The sequence below is a fragment of the Octopus bimaculoides genome, chromosome 14, assembly GCF_046866305.1.
Source record: "Octopus bimaculoides isolate indiv1 chromosome 14, ASM4686630v1, whole genome shotgun sequence".
In the NCBI taxonomy this organism is placed as follows: Eukaryota; Metazoa; Mollusca; class Cephalopoda; order Octopoda; family Octopodidae; genus Octopus; species Octopus bimaculoides.
The window spans coordinates 29,735,571-29,757,616 of NC_142941.1; the positions used below are offsets into that span (position 1 = coordinate 29,735,571).

At 35.6% G+C, this 22,046-nt stretch overlaps 1 protein-coding gene and 1 long non-coding RNA gene across 5 annotated transcripts in view; one reads left to right on the forward strand and one right to left on the reverse strand.

The window, feature by feature from the left end:
• Window positions 1-2,823, reverse strand: part of LOC106870952 (uncharacterized) — an 18,112-nt gene extending 15,289 nt beyond the window's left edge. For 2 of the 4 annotated variants that reach the window (XM_014917198.3, XM_052972794.2), the window contains exon 1: window positions 1,833-2,600. The gene's annotated coding sequence lies outside the window, so the exon portion shown is untranslated. Of the gene's footprint in view, window positions 1-1,832; window positions 2,601-2,672 lie in introns of those variants that run through there. The other 2 variants (XM_014917199.3, XM_052972795.2) reach the window with 2 other exon arrangements.
• On the forward strand, window positions 863-20,947 carry LOC128249380 (uncharacterized). Its single transcript, XR_008265486.2, has 2 exons — window positions 863-1,787; window positions 14,753-20,947. It is a non-coding gene; the product is annotated as an uncharacterized LOC128249380 (long non-coding RNA).
• The last annotated feature ends 1,099 nt before the right edge of the window (window positions 20,948-22,046 follow it).

The following is a 22,046-nucleotide window of genomic DNA, read 5'->3' on the forward strand; positions in this document are numbered from 1 at the left end:
AACGAGCTTTTCGTTTTTAAAGACTCTAGTGTGAGTAGAAGGCGGCTTGGCTGCTATTTTTAGCAGGTCGAACGACCAAATAGAAAGTTTTGTTGGTTTGTTTATTGAATCATTAAGTCAGTGGTACACAAAGGTCAGAGGCGAGAAACGGGAGTGAAAATGTGTCTGGGAACCGAACGAAATATATATATATATATATATATATATATATATATATATATATATATATATATATATTATATATTATATACATACACACACACATGTATGTTTATATAGGAGTATAAGAGAGGGAGAGAGAGAGAGAGAGAGAGAGAGAGAGAGAAAGAAAGAACGAGTGTCAAGTGTTGTTTAGCCCCAGGTTAGTTCTCATTTCACGATCGAAAGACATTTTAGCTATCGAAGACTAAGACTACAATAGTTCAAATTGTCCATAATTTTTGAAGACAGTTCAGTGAGATCTAAGGGAGATTTGGTTACTGTTTCTGGCAAGTCGAGCGACAACGTAACAGCTTCCTTCGTTGGCTCATCCGAACTTGATCTGGCAAGTCTATAATCAAAAACAATCTAGTTATGACCTCTCCGTCTCTTTTTCACAATAAATCTATGGTTATAGAATATTTTTTTAGGATGATGGTGACATGAAGGAGATTTAGTTGCTATTTCTAGCAAATCAAGCAACCACTTAGTGGCTCTGTCGAAAGTACTCCCTAATGGTGAAAATTATTTGTAGAGTGAGAAGGAATTAGGAGAGAATAGTTTTTAATGACATAACTGTGTAGATAGAGAGTAAGAGATAAATAAATATGAGGGCAAGTGAGAGGAAGAAAATCAATAGAAAGGAACAAGAGAGAAAGTGATTCGAAATTAAGTGGAGAGAGAGAAAGAGAGAGGTGTAAATGAATAGAGATTTGAGAATTAAGATCGTGACGATAAAAAGAAAGAGATGAAGGTATTTGTGAGCTGGAGAGAATGAGAGAATCGATGAGCAGAACAAGAAAGTGAACAGATGGAAGTCTAACGAAAAAGGTTGTCCCAATTCGAGATAAAACATATCAGATCCTAACTCCATCTACTCCCCATCTGAAAGATTATTACCGTAACTTGTAACCTCTGTCTACATTCTTACTCAACCTGCTTCAAAAAAGTAGTCAAATAACACCCTTACATACTTAAAAGAAATCGAAGAATACATTGGATAATCAACCTGATGTTAGTCCCAGATAATATACAAAAAGCAGTTTGAATATTCCTGGCCTAGGTCTGCAAAAACAGTTTTGATCTGTTAAAAAAAGCAATTAGCTAGTATTTTGAAAACATGAAAACATGTACATGCCTATATTTCTACTTTTCTGACTTTGGTGATACTTTTTACTTATCTTTTACAATGACAACAGGAGTGAGAGAAAATGAGAGAGAGAGAGGAGAAGACTATTTCAATCACAACAGTTTAGCACATGTTCAATAGTATAGTCAGTTGCAGTATCCACACCTGCTGGCATCTTTGCGCCTCGCCTCTTCCACCTCTTTCACTCTTGTTTGTTGTTGTTGCCGTTCGAAACAAGACTTAAGGAGGGAAGGAAAGAGCATGTTTTGTCTGCATCCAGATATCTGTAGCCAAGCATGACGACGCTCACTGAACGACAACGGAACGGCGTTTGTCACGCTCGGCCTGCTGCTTACAGTTCAGTCTGTCGGGACACAACTTACTGGAGGACGTGTGGAAGAAGTTAAAGCGTTAGAAATTTTTTGGAGAAAATGTAAATGTTAATTGCAAAACCAAAAATGTAAGTAAAACAATAAATAACGAAGAGAGTTCGCCGAAAACTCACATCTTTGACGCTCCGTGTGTGTACCGGGAGGAAGTTTGTCCTCCATATTGGTCACATGACAGGTGAAATGCCGATTAACTCCGCTCGACTCGGCTGGACCTCGACTCGAGGCAGACTCACTCCCTCTCTCTTTCACTCTCTCCTTCACTCAAGCTTCGCTTTCTATCACGTAATCCTCTCTTTCACCCTGAACTCAAGCTTCCTTTACTATTAATCCCCTCTTTCACGCAAGCTTTCCTTTCTATTAATTTTTTTCTTCAGCAACTCTTTTTTTTTCTCTTTTTTATCCTTTTATTTTTGGTAGATTTTTGATTATTTATTTCATTCTCGTACATTTCTCTATATTTCACTTATTCCTTTTTACCCCTCATATTTTATCTCTTTTGATAATTTTCCCCTCTTTTCAGATGAATTGTTTTGACACTTATTTCATCTATTCATCTCTATCTACAACTTCTGTTTCTTACCCAGCAGTCTCTTCTTTTCTCTCATTCTCCTTATCTTTAGCAGACAATTATATTTTCCGTTATTTAAAAAAAAATCTAATCCCTGATCACCTCTCGCACTGTGTCTCTCACTCTAGTTTTTTCTTTCTTTTTCATCTCACGCACTTTCCGAATGGTTTCTTGTTTCTCTTTAACATTCTATTTCATTTCTCTGCGAATCCTTCCCATTTTCTCCTTCTTTCCTCTCTCTCTTTCCTCAATATCTCTTAATTTCGACTACCTTCTTTTAGTCTTCTCATTTCTCTCTCTCTCCACACACATCTGTATGTATATATATACATATATATATATATATATATATATCCGTCATTCTCTCTTCTGACATATAACTTACCTTTTCTATTTCTTCCCCCTTTTGCTCTCTCCCTTCTCTTGCAATTTTACTCTTCCATTATTTTCACTTACATATGCTTCTTATCCTCTCCCGCCGCAATTTCCATGGCCCTTCCTCTCACTTCAACTCTTTCTCCCTCTCTCTTTCTATGTGTGTGTGTGTCCGACCATCTTTCCTCTCTATCTCTCTCGTCAAGTTTCCTTTCTCTCTCTCCTCAACCATTATCCAGTATTATTTCTCCCTTTCTTTGTCTCTCATTCACTCACTTGCTCTCTCTCCTCCTTCCCCTTCTCATGTTTCACACGGTTACCTCCACTTAAGTGTTTAATTTTTGTTTTCCACTCTCTCTCACTCTTTGTCTCCCTCTTTTCACAAATTCCCCCCTCCTTCAATTCTTTCTCTTTCATTTTCCTATCACTAATCCATCAACATCTGTTTATCTCTTTGATTTCGTACTAAACCATGTCATCCTTCCTCGGATAGACAAGAATTTTATTAGACTGTTTACCATAATTTGTTACACAATCGTCTAAGACTTGACATCTATTTTCTATTATTAACTTACACTTGTATTCCTCCGCCTTCTCCCTTCCCCTGACACACACTCATACACACTCTCTATCTTTCATTCTATCTCTGTTTCCCTCCTACTCTATTTCTCTCTCTCTTTACATTCATTTCTCTGTGTATCGCTTTCTATGCACATATTTACTCCCCTTCTCAACATGACTTCACTCATCACCCCTATTTATTTCTCTGTCTGTTCCACCCTCTCCTCTATCACGTGCCTTCATCTTTGATTCTCCATGTATTCCCCTCTTTTTTTTTATTGTATTCCTCTCATCCCTTTTTCCACTACATTACATAAATTCGTTCCACGCACACGTTTGCCAACACAGTAATCTTAATACATAGATTTATTGACAGATCATATATATATATATCTATATATATATACATATACATATTTCACACAACAGTATATATATATATATACATATATATTTATATTTGTGTATATTTGTTTATATTGAATTATGTATGCATGTGTATGTGTGTGCATGCAAATCCATTTGTATTTACCTGCTTCTATGTGTAGGAATGTGAATCTATCTATCTATCTATCTATCTATCTATCTAGATAAATAGATAGATAGATAGATAGATAGATAGCCAGCTGGAGGAGATGTTTCCCTGGGGCTACAAGCTACAGTAGCATCAACCCTTAAGGGTTAGTCACATTTAGGTGGCAAATATACTTCACGATATATATATTCAGTAGCTCACTTTTTCGATTAGGGTCAAGTTCTACATTCAAAATTATGTAACAAAACAAAGTATCTGACTTAACACACACACACACACACACACACATATATATATATATCCAATCTGACTATAAGAAATTTTTATATATACACTGCTGGTCACAATGCACTTCTAATTTTCCCTAGATTGTTTTTTCCGTACAAAAGGCAACCATGCCTCCTCCCGCAAGGCGCTTGAAATTGTATTTTATGTAATGAACACATGCTGGAATTTCAATATTTATGTGTAACAATATTTTAAAATATAAAAAAGATATATTTCAAACTGAAATCCCCATTGAAAAAAAAAAAAAAAAAAGAAAATGTGTCACCATATTCGCGATTACTTTTATTCCATGTTCAAGCGTATATGGTAACAAATAGCATTGATATTTCGAAAATTATTTTCCATGCCCAATTTTTGAAATGTAAATGCACACAAATGTGCAGGTTTTATCGCGTAAACCACAGGTGTCTATTTTTATCCTTTCCAGAGCGGAAAGGGTAAATAAAAAGTGAAACCAAAGCATCTGTACTCCAAACTTTGGTTACCATGTAAAGCATCCAATTCTAATTATTATTATATATCAATTCATAGCTAGGATGCTTAAAAGGAATACTAAAAGTATTTAACTGGTACTATACTTTAGCGACCCTAATCCGAAGTGTTATTAAACGGGCATTTGTTCTACGTTCTAACGATTCTGCTAATTCACCGTCTTCTGTAAAATAACGGTTTCTTATTCATGCATGAATTCAGGAAAGAAAAATGCGAAGTTGTTACTTTAAAGCTTTCTCAAAAACATTAATAACGAAATCGATGAAAAGCAGTTCCAACTGAGAACTTACAAACGAGTTACAATTGTTCAATCGGTATTTAACTGCCACACTAAGGCAGACGGCGTAGAACCGCGTGTACGCTTCATATTATTTAACAGGACACACGCACATGCGCGCGCACACACATCTTATATAATAAAATGCCACAGATACAGTGTTAGACATTAAGCTGTTGCAAAACCAAGTCTGTAATTTAGGTTTGATTCTCTCTCGTTGCTATTTTGACTTAATCTGACAATGACGGAAATGTTAAAACGTCAAAAATCCCATTCTCCACTGTTCCAGGTTAATTGGAGTTGGATATGTCTAAATACGAAGTGTCAAGAAATTGAACCTATCGCATTAACGTGGGATTAACATAATTATACTTCAAATTTGTGACAAAGGTGCAAATTTGATGTAATTTATAAAGTAAAATGGGAAATCCAAAAGTGACAATAGCTTCTGTTGACAATAATTAGAGGGGGGGGGGGAAGAAATTGTACAGACAACCGTACTAGCTGAGTAGTAAGAAGTTTATTTCCCACTCACAAGGTTCCAGGTTCAGTCCCACTCATGGCACCTTGGGCAAGTGTCTTCTACTATAGCCTTGGGCTGACCAAAGCCTTGTAAGTGAACTTGGTAAAGGGAAACTGAAAGAAGCCTATTGTGTGTGTGTGTGTATGTATGTATGTCTGTATATATAGGTATGGTGATACAAACAGGAAAAGTAGCACTCCAAATATGAGTATATGTATATTCTTATTAATATTTAGCAGAAGCAACTCAAGGGCCAAGAGTTTTTTTTTTTTGTGTTGCCAACACATGAAACTTTTGCCCCTTAACTCTGGTGCTTTTGCTAAATATCAATATCAATATTTATATATAAATATATATGTGTGCGTGTGTGTGTGTGTAATTCACCCATGGCAGTGGGTGAATATATTAAAGATCAACTTTTAGTTACTTATGAGCACTTATAGGCTTCATCACTAATCCAGTTCTCAACCAAATTGAATGAGTGTGTGTGTGTTTTAGCAGTGATACTCTGGTCCTAAGCTACATTTTGAGATCAGAAAATTGAAATCTGGTTCATTAAAAAAGAAGTTAGGTTAAAATATGTGAGGTCAAAATGGGAGAGTAAGGCGAAAAATTGACTTTGAATCAAAATATATCTTATTCTAAAAGAAAAATTTAGGCGCAGGAGTGGCTGTGTGGTAAGTAGCTTGCTTACCAACCACATGGTTCCGGGTTCAGTCCTACTGCGTGGCACCTTGGGCAGGTGTCTTCTACTATAGCCTCAGGCCGACCAAAGCCTTGTGAGTGGATTTGGTAGACGGAAACTGAAAGAAGCCCGTCGTATATATGTATGTATATATATATGTATGTATGTGTGTCTGTGTTTGTCCCCCCACCATCGCTTGACAACCGATGCTGGTGTGTTTATGTCCCTGTAACTTAGCAGTTCGGTAAAAAGAGACCGATAGAATAAGTACTAGGCTTACAAAAGAATAAGTCCTGGGGTTGATTTGCTCGACTAAAGGTGGTGCTCCAGCATGGCTGCAGTCAAATGACTGAAACAAGTAAAGAGAGTAAAAGAGTAATTAATTGGGTTTAAAAGAGTGTGCCCATTGAGAAGAATCTTTTGGTGAAAACCTCATTAAAAAGTATGTGCTAGGAAAAAAGTTATGTGACTTTAAGTGACAAAAAAATAGTAACCCCCAAAATTGACATTGAATCAAAGTATCTCAGCGATGTTAAAGAAAATTATACAATAGTTGTATTCAAATGAAAGAGCTCTATGAAATGAACCTTATGGTGAAAACCTTGTCAAAAAAATATTAGCTATAAAAAGAGTGGTGTGGCTTTAAGTGACTAGGAAAAAAGGTAATCATTTTAACAAGTTAAAATATTTTTGTCATTTTAAGATATTTAGCATTATAAAAGATGGTATCTGATGTCAAGGGCCACTTAGCTTAATGGTAGAGAGCACTTAACCCAAGTTTGAGCAGTATGGGTTTGACTCTCTGTAGTGGCTTCCCGGCCACTTTTTTTCTGGTTTTTTTTTTTAAGGATATTTGACTAATCTTCTAAGCTGTTTTCACAGCTATTCTGTGTTCAGGGCTTACTTCAAGCAAAATAGCTCTATGCAAGGAATCTCATGGTGAAAATTTTGTCAAAACATATTAGCTACAAAAAATGTTGCATGGTTTCAAGTGACAAAAAAAAAAAAAAAGGTTAATTATTTCAAAAAATCAAAATATTTGTGAAAAATAATATAATTTGAGCTGAAATGAAAAGCGTTTATTGAGATGAATATTTTGGAGAAAACTTCATCTAAGAATATTAAGCATAAAAATATTTCTTATTTATAGCAATTTCATATTAATTTTTATTATTCAGTTTATGTATTAAAATATGTACATATTAAAACATTAAATTAAATGTTTTATTTATTAAAGAAATTAATCTTATATTATAAAAGCGAAGCTGATCTCTGTCTGTCACAACATCTATTAGAGGGAGGGGAGAAGGGGAGGAAAAAGTTGTTGAGTGAGAATTACAATAAGTGAGTGAGAAAGGGTGTGTGTGTGATAGATAGATAGATAGATAGATAGACAGACAGATAGATAGACAGACATTTAGGTATTGTTATCACCATAATAACTAACAAGTTTTGATTAGAAATTCAGTCATTTTCAGTGCAAGTCTGTCAATACAATGCAACACAGACTTAGGATCTTTCTGATTTGGCGGACACCATTTTTTATTTAGTTTTTATTTACCGAAACACATTAAAACTTTGTATACTTGTATATTTTGTCTTATAGAACAGAGAAAAAACTTTACAATCAAAGTTATTTCATGTTAAAAATTGTCGTATTTCGATAATTTCAACCAATCACTGACGTCTATTCAGTTGAATACAGTTACTGCTGTTCTTTGTCAACAATAATTTGTGGCGGTGTATATATCGTTAGTCCCTGGTAATCCTTTTGAATTAAGCACCAGTTATGCACTGGGATTAATATAATTGACTTACTCTTTCCCTCAAAAACCAGGCCTTGTGCCTATAATAGAAAGGTTTATTAGCTACTGCCAATATGTTTGAATTACACTATTCTACTTGTTTCAGTTGATTGGATAATAGCTAATAAGGGAATCAAACCAACAAAATAGTTGAAAGAAAGGGCTTCCAAACAGTTGCTTCATTTCCGAGAAATAGCAGCCAAATCTTCCTCAAATCAAACTCTACCATCATTTAGAAAATGTGCTACTGAGTACATAGTACATAGAAAATTACCGAAAAATTGTTGAACAGATTTTCACCAAATTTGGCAAAAATACTCATTGGGTGAATGGTTTGAAACGAGATTATCTAAAATCCTAACCCTAACTCTAAAACCCTATCCCTAACCCTAACCCTAACTCTAAAACCCGAATCCTTACACTAAAACTCTAAAGCTAAAACCACTACAAACGCACGAACTATGTCATAAATAACAGTACCGCCGATAGTTGTTGTTGACAAACAACAGCAGTAATTTTATTCAAGAGAAAATATCCCATTACACCGCCAAAACGTGTTGTTGACAAACCACAGCAGTAATTGTTTTCACCTCAATAGACGTCAGTGATTGGTTGAAATTTACCGAAATACGACAACTTTTAACATGAAATAACTTGGAATATAGAAACTTTTCTTAACAAGGCTAAGAGAAAAAGATGTTTTATATGACACATTCTACCAGTATCCCAAGTTTGAAAGTGTTTCGTTAGAAAACAAATGGTGTCCACCAAATCAGAAAGATCCTGATTTCGGAATTTTCTGGGGCAACAGAACCTCAGATAAAAGCTAATACTTCTTTCGGATGTAACATGGATAAAGAATTAACGCTTAACGGTATCTGAAACCTAAAAAGCTGTCCGAACTACATCAAGATTATCAGATCATAGTTCATATTCCACTCCGATTATTGCAATTTTGGTTAATTACATTAAAGTTAAAATAAGATGAATTTTTCTTACGTCGCAAAATAAATAACTGTTGATTGTTGCTGATGAAAATTCTCGTTTCCCATTTGCTTACCCTTACAACAGCATTCCTATTTTTACCATATTTTTCTCTCTCTTCGGTTTATCTTGATACGACAAAGTAACTATAAATGTGTCGGGTGTGTTTCAAAAGGCTGGCATGACGTTTTCATCTATAAGTTTTATTGTCACAAAGAGTTTACATTAAAGATGTTCACTTTTAAAATATATTTTGCCTAATGTTTATGTCATCAACCATTCACCCGTCATGAGAGGAAGGGAGGGGGAAGAGGGATACGAGAGAGGAGGAGAAGTGACATGAGTGTGTATGTATAAATATGTCAGTCAATGTTGTCTGGCTGCCTACCTAGCAGCTTGTCTTGATATTGTCTGCTTGCCAGTCAGCCTTGTTGTGTGACTCGCCCTTCTGTCAGATTAAGTAGTCCTAAAGCATCGCTTTATAAAAGTGCTCTTGGCTTCTTCATACAACAAAGGTCGCAGGAAAAGAGGAAGGGCGGCGGTGTTGAATGCATCCAGTCACACCCATGTCTCTACTGGCTTCCTGACCACATGGACCTGTGGGCAGTCAGAAGCTGGCGTTAAGTGGATATCTGGGGTTTTTTGTTCGTTTTTCTTTTCTTTTAATGTTTCCGGTGACCCAGATCATAGATGCTAAAATACGGTACGATAAAACGGATGAGGGATGAAGCTGAGTGTAAAATGTAGTGTCCTCAGGATATAAAACTCGGCAGTGTCGATTTTTCGTGCGCATGTCGTGTACGTGTCTACACATATGCTTTTTTTTTTCATGTATATAACGTATTGTAGTATAAATAAGCTTATAAAAATGACGTACACTCTCAAGATAATTAACTCAAAACTAACTTTTTATATGGTTTAATAAAAAATGAAAGTTATTTTGGGGGTTACCTTTATACTGAGTCCTTGAAGTTCGTCATCTTATACCACTGATACCACTTTATCTTTTCTCAGACAAAAGGAGAGAGAGCCCGGACCGTTAAATTCTTCATTCATAGCAATACTTAAATCTTTCAAACTCTCTTAATTGTTACCATAATACTGGTTTCCAGCGATTTGGTGATACTTATTTAATTGACTGGTACTTATGAAAGATAATGTCGACCTCGTCGGAATTTGAAGGCAAAACGTTAAATCAGAAGAAATATCGCTAACCATTTTTTTTCCGGCGTGGTAACGATTCTTGTTTCGTTATTGCCCACAAGGGGCTAAACATAGAGGGGACACATAAGGATAGACAAAGGAATTGATTACATCGACCTCAGTGCGTAATTGCTACTTAATTTTTCGACCCCGAAAGGATGAAAGGCAAAGTCGACCTCGGCAGAATTTGAACTCAGAACGTAACGGCAGAGGAAATACCGCTAAGCATTTCGCCCGGTGCGCTAACGATTCTGCCAGCTCGCCTTTATTGTTGCCATAATATTAGTATAATCTTACGATCAAACGAAAGAAAAAAATAAGCGCAGTCAACAGGTAAAGTGCACAGGACAAGACACAAGTATAAAAAATACCTGTTCCCTCGTCAGCTGTTGACAGATGACGGTAATATTTCAGATAATGTACCGAAGTAACCTTGATCTTCAATCAAAAGCTGATGAGGGAAGAATGATCTCTATGCTTATGCCTTGTCCTATTGTCTTTTATCTTTTGTCTTTTATTTGTTTCAGTCATTAGACAGCGGCCATGCTGGGGCACTCACTGCTTTGCAGAATTTTAGTCCAATGAATTGGCTCTAGTACTTATTTTTTTAAAGCCTGATACTTATTCTATCGGTTCCTTTTGCCGAACCGCAAAATCACAGGGTCGTAAATACACCAACACTGGTTGTCAAGCGGTGGTGGGTGACAAACACACACTTACGCACACACACACTTACGCACACACACGCACACACACACACACAAGAATGAAAATTACGGGCACAGGATCCTAAAATATTCTTCAGTATTGAACCTGGAGAAGTACAGAACAAGCAGTAATTTATCTTGGAAAAGAACAGAACATGAACGAAAAAAAATTAAAATATTGCTGCTGAAGTTAGAATTTAAAAACGAAAATGGTAATAAATGTTCTTTTATATTTTTTAAATTTTTACTTCAAAGTTTAAATTTAAATAGTCAAGAAGCTATTCATTTTCAATTCTACTGAAAAGATTAATTACCTGCAAGTTTACACTATTTGATGAATAATTTCAGAAATTTATTTAGCAAATTCTAACTCTTCAGCAACAATTCTTGAATTTTTTTTTCTGCTCTTCTTGTCTTGTATTTTCCGAGGGTTGTTCTATACTTTTACACGTTCAGTACTTCAGAATACGTTAGGATTCTGTACCCACATTTTTCATTCTAGTCCACTTTTTTTTTACCAGACTACACTTCTATTATTATGATTAATTATATTTACCTGTAAAGCAGTTGTTTACTGTCAACTTAATGTGACAGACCCATTAAAGGAATCATACTGCTGCTCTTTAGCCCTAGGAAGCTGGACCGCTTCCTGTTGGCCTTGACACATTTCCTGTGTCCTTATATTTGTGAAGGGGAGACAAGCCTCCCCACCCAGCCTAGTCTGCATTCAGGGACATGTTTCTGAGTCATTGCTCGTCATCAGCCTGAAGTAGCCGACCAGCTGGTTGAAAAAGCATGTCTAGCCTTCACAAATATATATATTTTCAGTGAAAACACATTCACTGGTTACAAATAATTGAAAAAGTGACCTTATTACAAATATTTTTAAAATACAGATTTTGTTCAAACTTAGGAATTTTGGTGGCACCTAAAATTAACAAAGGAGGAATAACAGCATATTTGTTTTATAACTAGGTCAATGCCTGTCGCTATCTGCCAGGTAACAACCTAGTCAAGATTAAATGGATCCTTCAGTAGAAGCCTACTACAAGGGTTGCATTGAGATACTCAACAACAACAACCCATTATTATAGAGAAAGTCTTCTTTTAAAGTTTGTGCTGTGTTGTCTATATGTTGAAAGACATACAGAAACACACACACACATACACACACAACCAACCAAAAAGATAACTATATATATTATATATATATATGCATATAGTTATTTTTTTAAAAGTTTGTGTTGCGTTGTGTTGACAAACTTGTACTTAAAATTTCCATATCCTTAATCAAAACTATCATTCACACACACACACATCATACTCTCTCTCCCTCTCTCTTTCTCTCCACAACAACTTTTTTCTCCTTGAGATGAAATGAATCCTTCAGTAAAAGCCTACTACAATGATCATATTGACATGCTCAACAACAACCTGTTTCTTTTTCGTGAAACAAATTTTAATTCTATCTTTTACTCCTCTCTCTCACACACTCTCTCTCTCGCTGAACAACAACAACCTGTTGTTATAGTGAAAGTATTTTTTAGAGTTTGTGTTGTGCTATTATTTCACTCTTTTACTTGTTTCAGTCATTTTAAAGTCTGTGTTGTGTTGTCTATATGTTGAAAGACACACATCAAAACACACACAAACAACCGAAAAGATAACTATATATATTTGTTGTTGGCACTCCGTCGCTTACGACGTCGAGAGTTACAGTTGATCCGATCAACTGAACAGCCTGCTCGTGAAATTAACGTGCAAGTAGCTGAGCACTCCACAGACACGTGTACCCATAACATAGTTCTCGGGGATATTCAGTGTGACACAGTGTGACAAGGCTGATCCTTTGAATTACAGGCACAACAGAAACAGAAAGTAAGAGTAAGAGAAAGTTGTGGTGGAAAAGTACAGCAGGGTTCGCCACCATCCCCTGCTGGAGCCTCGTGGAGCTTTAGGTGTTTTCGCTCAATAAACACTCACAACGCCTAGTCTGGGAATCGAAACCGCGATCCTATGACCGCCAGTCCGCTGCACTTGCGCCTCCACTAACTATATATATAGTTCTATATATATATATATATATATAGTTTTATATATATATATATATATATATATATATATATATAGTTTTATATATATATATATATATATATATATATATATATATATATATATATATATATATATATATATATATAGTTTTATATATATATATATATATATATATATATATATATATATATATATATATTTATATATATATATATATATATTTATATATATATATTTATATATATATATATATATATTTATATATATATATATATATATATATTTATATATATATATATATATATATATATATATATATATATATATATATATATCCATTAGTTATAAAAAAAATTTTTTTTAAGTCTGGGATCTTTCTGATTTGACGGGCAACACTTTTCATTTATGTTTTATGGAGTGTTTTTGGTACCGAAACACTTTCAAACTTCGTATACTTGTATATTTTGTGTTATAGAACAGATAAAAGTTTTTGTATTCGAAGTTATTTCATGTAAAAAATTGTCGTATTTCGGTAATTTCAATCAATCACTGACGTCTATTGAGGTGAAAACAATTACTGCCGTGGAATGTAAACAACATGTTCTAACGGTGTGATGGGATCTTTTCCCTTGAATAAAATTAGTGCCGTAGTTTGTCAACAACAACTATCCGTAGTACTGTTATTCATGACATCGTTCGTGCGTTTGTACTGGTTTTAGGGTTAGGGTTCGGGTTTTAGAGTTAGGGTTAGTTTTTGGGTTATGATTATTTTTGCCATAACTTCACTCATAACCCTAACCCTAACCCTTAAACCCTATAACTCATAACCATAACCCTAACCCTAACTCCAACCCTAACCCTAAAACCCTAAACCCTACTAGGGAATAATGATATAATTAAACAGGGAATAACACTCTTGGCACCGGCAAAAATTATTGTTTACAAAAACAGCAGTAACTGTATTCAGCTGAATAGACGTCAGTGAGTGATTGAAATTACAGAAATACGACAACTTTAACATGAAATAACTTGCAATGTACAATTTTTTGTTAAGAAGAATAAGAGAAAAAGATGTTTTATATGACACATTCTACCAGTATCCCAAGTTTGAAAGTGTTTCGTTACGAAAACAAGTGGTGCCCGTCAAATCAGAAAGATCCCAATGCTATACCTTGAACTTCTTATCCCAAGTTTTTGCTAAAAAAGTTTTCTTCATTTTGAGTTTGGGCTTTAAGTTTTAAAAATGTTCCGTGAATACATAGCACGTGTGGTTCTCCGTGTCTTATGCTGTGGATAAAAATAATAAATTCGTATCGAGAAACATGTTTTTGAGTTTTCCTTAGTGTTCGAGAAATTCTGACACACTTGAACTGCCAATTAAATACTATTCGGTGAAGCGAACCACACGATGATGACCAATGGTAGTATTTTTTAACCTGATTGATACAGTCGCATACAATGCTTTATTTATTTATTTTTTTATTAAATACGAGTCGTTACCCGCCACTATGCTGCCGGGTAACGACCAGGTGAAGATGAAATAGAACCATCAGCAAAATCTTACTACAATGATCACAACTTGTTTTTTTTTTTTAATTTTTTCATCCACTCTCTGTTCCTCTCTCTTTTTATCGAAACAACAACAACAACCTGCTATTATAGTGAAAATCTTTTGAAGTCTGTGTTGTGTTGTCTATATGTTGAAAGACATACAGAAGCACACACACAAATAAATTTACACACAAACAACCAAAAAGATAACTATATGTATTATATATATATATATATATATATATATATATATCTGTCAGATGCTGGCCATGATGAATACCACATGGTATTGAAAATACGTATTCGCCTTTATATATTTAATCCTTTATATTGAACACTCAATATTTCATATATTCAATAAGACATTCAATACTTCATTTCATTGTACCATCCATTTTTATATTATATATTATATATTCCACAGGGTCCTATCAGAAGCAACCGTCATTATGCTTTCCGTTTGGATTCCCAAGCATAACCACTGAGACCACAAGCTTCAAGAATCCGTCTTACATTCCTTTCCTGCGACATTCTAATCCCAAGTCCGTGACCGTGACCTCTAAGCTCCAGACGACATCTATATATATGATTATTCCAAAGAAGAACATAACAATAATTTATCGTAATTCTTAGAAGTTACTCATAAATCTAGCATAACACCTAAATAACGATGCGACTTAAAAAACAACTTCTACAAATCCTCTCTTGGCAAGATAATATGAACATATGCCGTTCATCATCGAAATACATATCTCTGAGACTGCCATTGAGTTAACAATTAAAACAGCAACTAGGTCGACAACATTCTCTACTTGGTTACTAAACCCTGCCAAGAAAAATCATTGCGTTGAAGTAAGAGAAGCCTATGCTATCAAAAAGTGGCCTCTAACCAAAGTGACTGATCAGAAACCCATAGCTTATCATATATCTAATATCAATCACAAAAGAATAAAAATGGAATAAAATTAACGTGGTCGATTAGAACTCCTGTCACTCTGTTACGAAATCTCCCTTAATGCTGCTGCAGATTCACTATCGGGTGGTTTTGGTGGTACTGTCACCTTGGCGTTATATAGTTCATGCATTTTGTTCTGGGACAAAAGCTTCCGTATTCTGAGGACGACTTTAAACAACCGTTTCTGGATGTCATATTTGTCAAAAGTTAAAACTACAATACTTATCATCCAGAACCACATCAGCTCTATGTCTTCCTTTCATCGCATAAGCATTGATTTTCGTGTTCGTCAAATAAATATCTGTTGATTGTTGCCAATGAAAATTCCCGCTTTCCCTAACCGCGACATTTCTTCATCGAATGTCATTTCTTACCTGACCACATCATTCCCTATCTTCAGTTCACCTCGATCAGAGCGAAGTATTAAACAACAACAACAAAGTGAATATAAGCATATAGAGTGTGTGTTTTAAATGGCAAGGAAGCTACATCGATATTTTGGGAGTAGGTGTGTATGTATGTATGTATGCATGCATGTATGTATGTATGTATGTGTGTATGTATATATGTACGTATGTAAGAATGTATACATGTTTGTATGTATGTACGCACGTTCGTAAAAACAAACGATTGAATGAACGAATGAATTAAATGGGCTGAATGAACACCAATGGGAGGGCTACTTGGCTGATTGGTACTTCATCGCTAACGGATACAGGCCAGCCTTTGGCCCATAGACATGCTGTCTCCTGTCTGTCTCTTTTTTTCTATCGCTACAATATTAGTTTGTTTCATACCTCTATCACTTAGGCACCCCAAACCACTCATCTCATCTCTCAGCTCATTTGATGTGTCCAACTACCCTTTGCCCACATTAACAGTTCCACTCAGTCCTTTGTTTTCAGACCATTATCCTTCTGGAATCTCACCCTGCCTCTTGTCTTCTGATGACCTGCATCTGTTCAAACGAAACAATAACAGCATCAATTTTTTTGTCAGACTCAGATGGCCTGCAAGGGTTATGGGCTCTCTCCCATCCTTCAGATTCTGCAAGAGAGAGAGAGAGAGAGAGAGAGAGAGATAGAGTAAGAAAATGACAATTTGCATGTAAGCGGCTCATGCAAGAATTTTTTTCGGACAGTTGCTCAATAAAATGAAATTCAAGCGTTAACCTAAGTTTTATTTGAATGAATATCGTATTTTATAGCATATCAGACGCACATATGTTTTGAAAAAAAAAAAAGTTAGTTTTAAAAAAATCACCCTGGGTCTTATATGCGAGGTTCATCCCCGCCTCATAAGCTAATATTACATGCTGTAATAAAGCGGCGAGCTGACAGAATCGTTGGCACGCCGGGTAAAATGCTTAGCGGCATTTTGGGAAAAACTCCCCCCCCCTCCATTTTCTCGCAAATTATTATTTTTTTAAAAAGTTTTTCTTTTCCAAAGGCCCACGTTTTCGGATACGGAGACTCCAGAAAATTGCCAAAAATCGGAATTTTGAAATTGCTTGCTACCCCTTACTCCCTCCTTCCCTAATTTCTTCATTTTTCACTTTTTTCCGTAACCGTAACACTAAAACCCTAACCCTAATCCTAAAACCTAACCCTAAGTAGAAAATTTTTTGGAAATTTTTTTCAGAATCATAATCTTCGTATTTTTCTGCATATTTTGACAAAACAAAATTGAAAAATAAATTTTCCAAAAAGTTTAAAAAATTTTTCTCAGAATTATAATCATCGTATTTTTCTGCATATTTTGAAAAAAAACAGAATTTCTGAAAAAAGTTTAAAATGAAGAATTTAGATGGAAGGGGGGGGGACTTAAAAATGCCGATTTTTGCCCATTTTTTTGCAGATTTGTAGTCTCCGTAGCCAAAAATGGGGGTTTGTGTAGAAAAAAAATTAAATAAAAAGGGGTATTTTGGGGGTGGGTGGGGGGTACAAAAGGAAGTCTTACCGCATTTTGCCTTTACGTTCTGAGTTCAAATTCCTCCGAGGTCGATTTTGCCTTTCATCTTTTCGGGGTCGATAAAATAAGTATTAGTTGAGCACTAGGGTCGGTGTAATCAACTTCCCCCACCTCCCTCGAAATTGCTGCCTGAGTACCAAAATTTGAAACCAATATTACATACTTTAATGTTTAAAAAAAAAATTTTCCTGAATATGCGCTACGGAAATTGGGGTGGATTTTTTTATACCACCAAATACCCGGTTTCCATGGCATACAAGTAACCGAGATCTCAACTTCACTCCTGAACGGGATGTGGAATTTTTTTCCCACGAGAATTCCGGACCCCAGTTATGAACTCATTTGCATACAACTATCAGAGCTCAACAAGAGGCAAAAGAAAGGGTAAGATGATACATGTTGATTTAATTAGGTATTTCTGTTTATTTAGAAACCTACAATGAACAGGTCGTGTCACAGACGCTAAACTATAAATTTCACAGTGTACAACCTTAAAGTTGACACCACTCCGCTTACCGCAGAAAATTTCTGTCCCGCCATTGGCTAAAATTACGGAGTTTTTCCGATCTTTAAACCTCTGTAACTCTTTCCTCCAATTTTTTTTTCTCTACAACAACATACCTTCATAGCAATGAGACTGGAAGACTACTTTATTGTAACTGATTTTCAGATAAAAAATTTTTTTTAAAAAAACAAAATGCATATTTTGCGAAAGACTGGAACCAGAAAACGCTGTTGTGGGAATGTACGCAGCACGTGTACTACAGCAGTACAATGCATAGCTTAAATACTGAGATTGAAAGGGAGGGGCGAATTATGCCTACCTAATCTACAAACAAATAATATATTTTGCACTTTATGCATAGTAATCAGAGTAGCCTTACAATTTTTATTGAATTAGGTGCATATTTTACCATAAAAGGAAAATATTGCTATCGATCTTATTTTATTCAAGATTTTATTCAAATTTTTCCTGAATATGCGCTACGGAAATTGGGGTGGATTTTTTTTTATACCACCAAATACCCGGTTTCCATGGCATACAAGTAACCGAAATCTCAACTTCACTCCTGGGTTGAAAGAAATAGATACATAAGGCTACCTAAAAGTGTTTCATTACACTGAATATGAAATCAATTTGAACGGAAATCGACCTTGGCAGACAAATTGCCTGAAGATCATTTAAATGTATTGTTATCAATGTTAAGTCCAGTCTCGAAATTGTTTCAAACGTTGCTAGTAATTACTATCAAGGTCTTTTCTTTTTTTTTTTTTCTCTCTATCGTCTGCAACTTCATAACCCATAAACCAACGAGAGAGCAGCCTCTTCATCAGTCATCAACAAATTGTAATCTCAGATGCTCCTAACGAAAAATTACCTTGAATTTTCATTTAGTAGTGCACCCTTCCTGATGATACACCATACCTCTTGCAACTAGCTTCTCGAAAAAGGTTGCCCATGCTTGCTCTACATGGTCGCTTGACCTGCTATAAATTGTAGCCAAATCTCTTTAAATCACAACTATATTGTCTTATATGAAAAGAAAACATTAGATGATGTAATCCTTTACACGTTTAAAAAAGACCTGGATGGTCATAGATGTGTTTGATCAAAAGTCTGCTCGATCAAAATTCATCTGGGTTTAAACGTCTATAATAAAACAATAGCAATGATGTCACCATAAACTTAATAAGTATTTCTCAGAAATGTTCAAGGTATACAAGTATCTAAACCAACTAGACATGCTTATCTTATTATTTTATTAACCTCCTATGGGATTAAAGACTTGCTGTTATTTCTAATGAAAACGCAGTATGACAAAACCTATATCCCTCCAGTGTAGGGATTCTTAATCAGGCTATTTATATTCATTCGGGGTAGCGGAGGGACTAAGTCGTTCAAAACTTCGTTTGCAGTAGCCAAGATTTCCGCTCAGAGCCTTGAGTTCGTGTTTTAGAATAATTAAACTCCCCTCAAGAGCTCGTTGTGAAGAGTCACCATGCAGTTTTGTTAATATGTTAATAAGATGCGACTAATGAGGTGTAAACTCATTGCTCCTCTTACATTTTATTATGTTGTTAACTATCCAATATGGCGGCGAAGATTGTAGATGTTTTCTTCAAGTTTTGTTTTCCATCTAGGTTGTTTCGATTTCGTACTTTCATTACCGGGATCTTTTTTAAAACGGGGTCCACATTTTTCATTAACGAAACACTTTGAAACTTGGAACACTGGTAGAATGTGTCATATAAAACATCTTTTTCTCTTAGTCTTCATAAAAAAAAAAAAGAAATCCATAAATTATTCCATGTTAAAGTTGTCGTATTTCTGTAATTTCAACCAATCACTGACGTTCATTCAGCCGATATACATTAAGTGCCGACTACATAAACAAACGATTCTGAAACAATTAACCCTAACCCTAACCCTAACTCTAACCCTAACCCTAACCCTAACCCTAGGGTTAGGGTTAGGGTTAGGGTTAAAGCAAATTTAAAATGAAAAATGCAAATAAAACGAAGGTATGGAGATTAAATACGCTTTACATCGCTTAATCAGCCAAGGAGTAAATATAAACAACTGAATACTTGTCAGTGATTGGTTGAAATTATCGAAATAAGACAATTTTTTACATGAAATATATTCGAATACAAAAATATTTTTCTGTTCTATAACACAAAATAGATAAGTATACGAAGTTTGAAAGTCTTTCGGTACCAAAAACACTACGTAAAACATTAATGAAAAATGTGGCCCCCGTTTTAAAAAAGATCCCATTACCGTATACTGCAGATTTCTCATAGGTGTTCTTTAACAGTTATTGCAGCTGTGTGTATGAGAGTATTAATACTCCTGTAATTAACATAACATGATTCCATGTGCTTTCCAACGACATCGTCGTTAACTTTCAACATGAGAGCTGTTGCATTTTTTAAAAACTCTTGTTAAGAATGGCTTTTTACTTAACGATAGTTTTGAAGAAGTAGAAAAGTTTTCCATGAACTGTAGTTTGAGGATATTTCTAAGTTGAATATATCCCACAGTTGCGTCTGTTGACTCAGCTACGTGAGAATTTAGCGATGGCGGCGGTTTTGTTTACATTATTTTCTATCTCTCTTTTGGCAGGTTTTGGCCAGTTCTCAGTGTTTTGAGAAGATCGATTGCATCACTAGAGCAAGTATGTATGTTTTATGTATGAATGTATGTATGCATATATGTATGTATGTATGTATGTATGTATGTATGTATGTATGTAGGTAGGTAGGTAGGTAGGTAAGTAGGTATGTAGGTAGGTACGTAGGTACGTACGTACGTAGGTACGTACGTACGTATGTCATTGTTCAGTTTTATTTGAAGATTTCTTGCCAATAGAGAAAGAGCCGATTTCTAACCTAGATCCAAGTTTCTTTCAGTGGAATTTCAACATCAACAAGGTATTTTTGTATGTATGTATGTGTAGTAACGCCTGCGCATGCGTAGTCTTACGCATGCGTAGAATAAAACAAGCAAGCGTTTCCCGCTCAATTCATTCTCTTTCTCGCTGGCCAGCGATTGAGCAAGGACGTGTGTTTAAAAGCTGTCCCTACATCTTTCGGTCTTATACTCGACAGCTCGTTATTCTCACCTCTAAAGATGTATAACTAAAGATATGTATGTTTTACCAAGTAAATAAATGTTGTTTAAGTTGTTTAGTCTGGAGTTCAGCGTTCCGTCAATTTCTTTAATTTTATAGTAGAAAGTCAGGTGTACAATCTAAAGATGTATAACCCACTTTCTACTAAATATGTATGTATGTCTGCATACATGCATGCATGCATGTATGCATGCATAGTAAGCCTGGTAACATGTACCCCAGTACAACCTGTTGCATGGTTGGGTCGTCGACGATTAAAGTGGCAACCCCATCAAGCTTGCTTGATGAGGATGGTGATTGGTGAACACCACGTAAGACGAAAAATAAGACCTGTCAAAGGGCGGAAGAACTTATGAACAGTCAACGGCCATTCAACAATATGTGTACATGTGTAGGTATGCATGTAAGTATGCGCGGGGCGCGTGGAAATACCTGGGTTGGTGTCCGGGTGCGTGGTTGGCCCATTGGGAGTTGGCGGTCCCTCTGTTGTTTCACAACATCTCTCTAGGAGAGGAAAACCTGTGACACTGACAATATTTGATGATGCAGACTAGTTCTTCTTTTCGAGTTTATGTTATCCATGTTCAGAGAGTAGGATTGGATTTATGCAAATCCTTTTCCCACTATAAAAAAATCATCATGCACAGGCAGCGCTTGAAAAAAATATGATCTATCACAACATGGCTGGTCGTAGCCTTCGCATGTGTGGGACTTTTGATCAGGTGATGGCAACACTGGAACACAAGTTTGCAGCCGTCATGGTAAGCCTGTATATTATAGGCTTGCAACGTACACTAGCGCGAAATTCCTCTCTCCTTTATCATATATATTTGCATTCGAACGTAGCTGATAACAGTTAGCCTTTGGCCGCTATTTGGACCCCGTTGTGTCCACTACTCTGATTGGTTGGTATTGGCGCAATTTGTCTCTTACTCTGTCGTTCCAACATGCAGCGTATAACCAGTCGGAGCCCCTAAATAAGATCACGTGAGACAGCCTTTTCTCAACCCCATTTGAACCTACTGTTTCTTATAAAAACCTAGCTTTTCCTCGTCTCGAGGTCTTTGGTTCCAGACCTTTTAAGGTCTAACCACTGACCACACGCATACACAGCTCAAGCTTGATCACAGTTCCTTCTATAATGGTGACCCCGATGT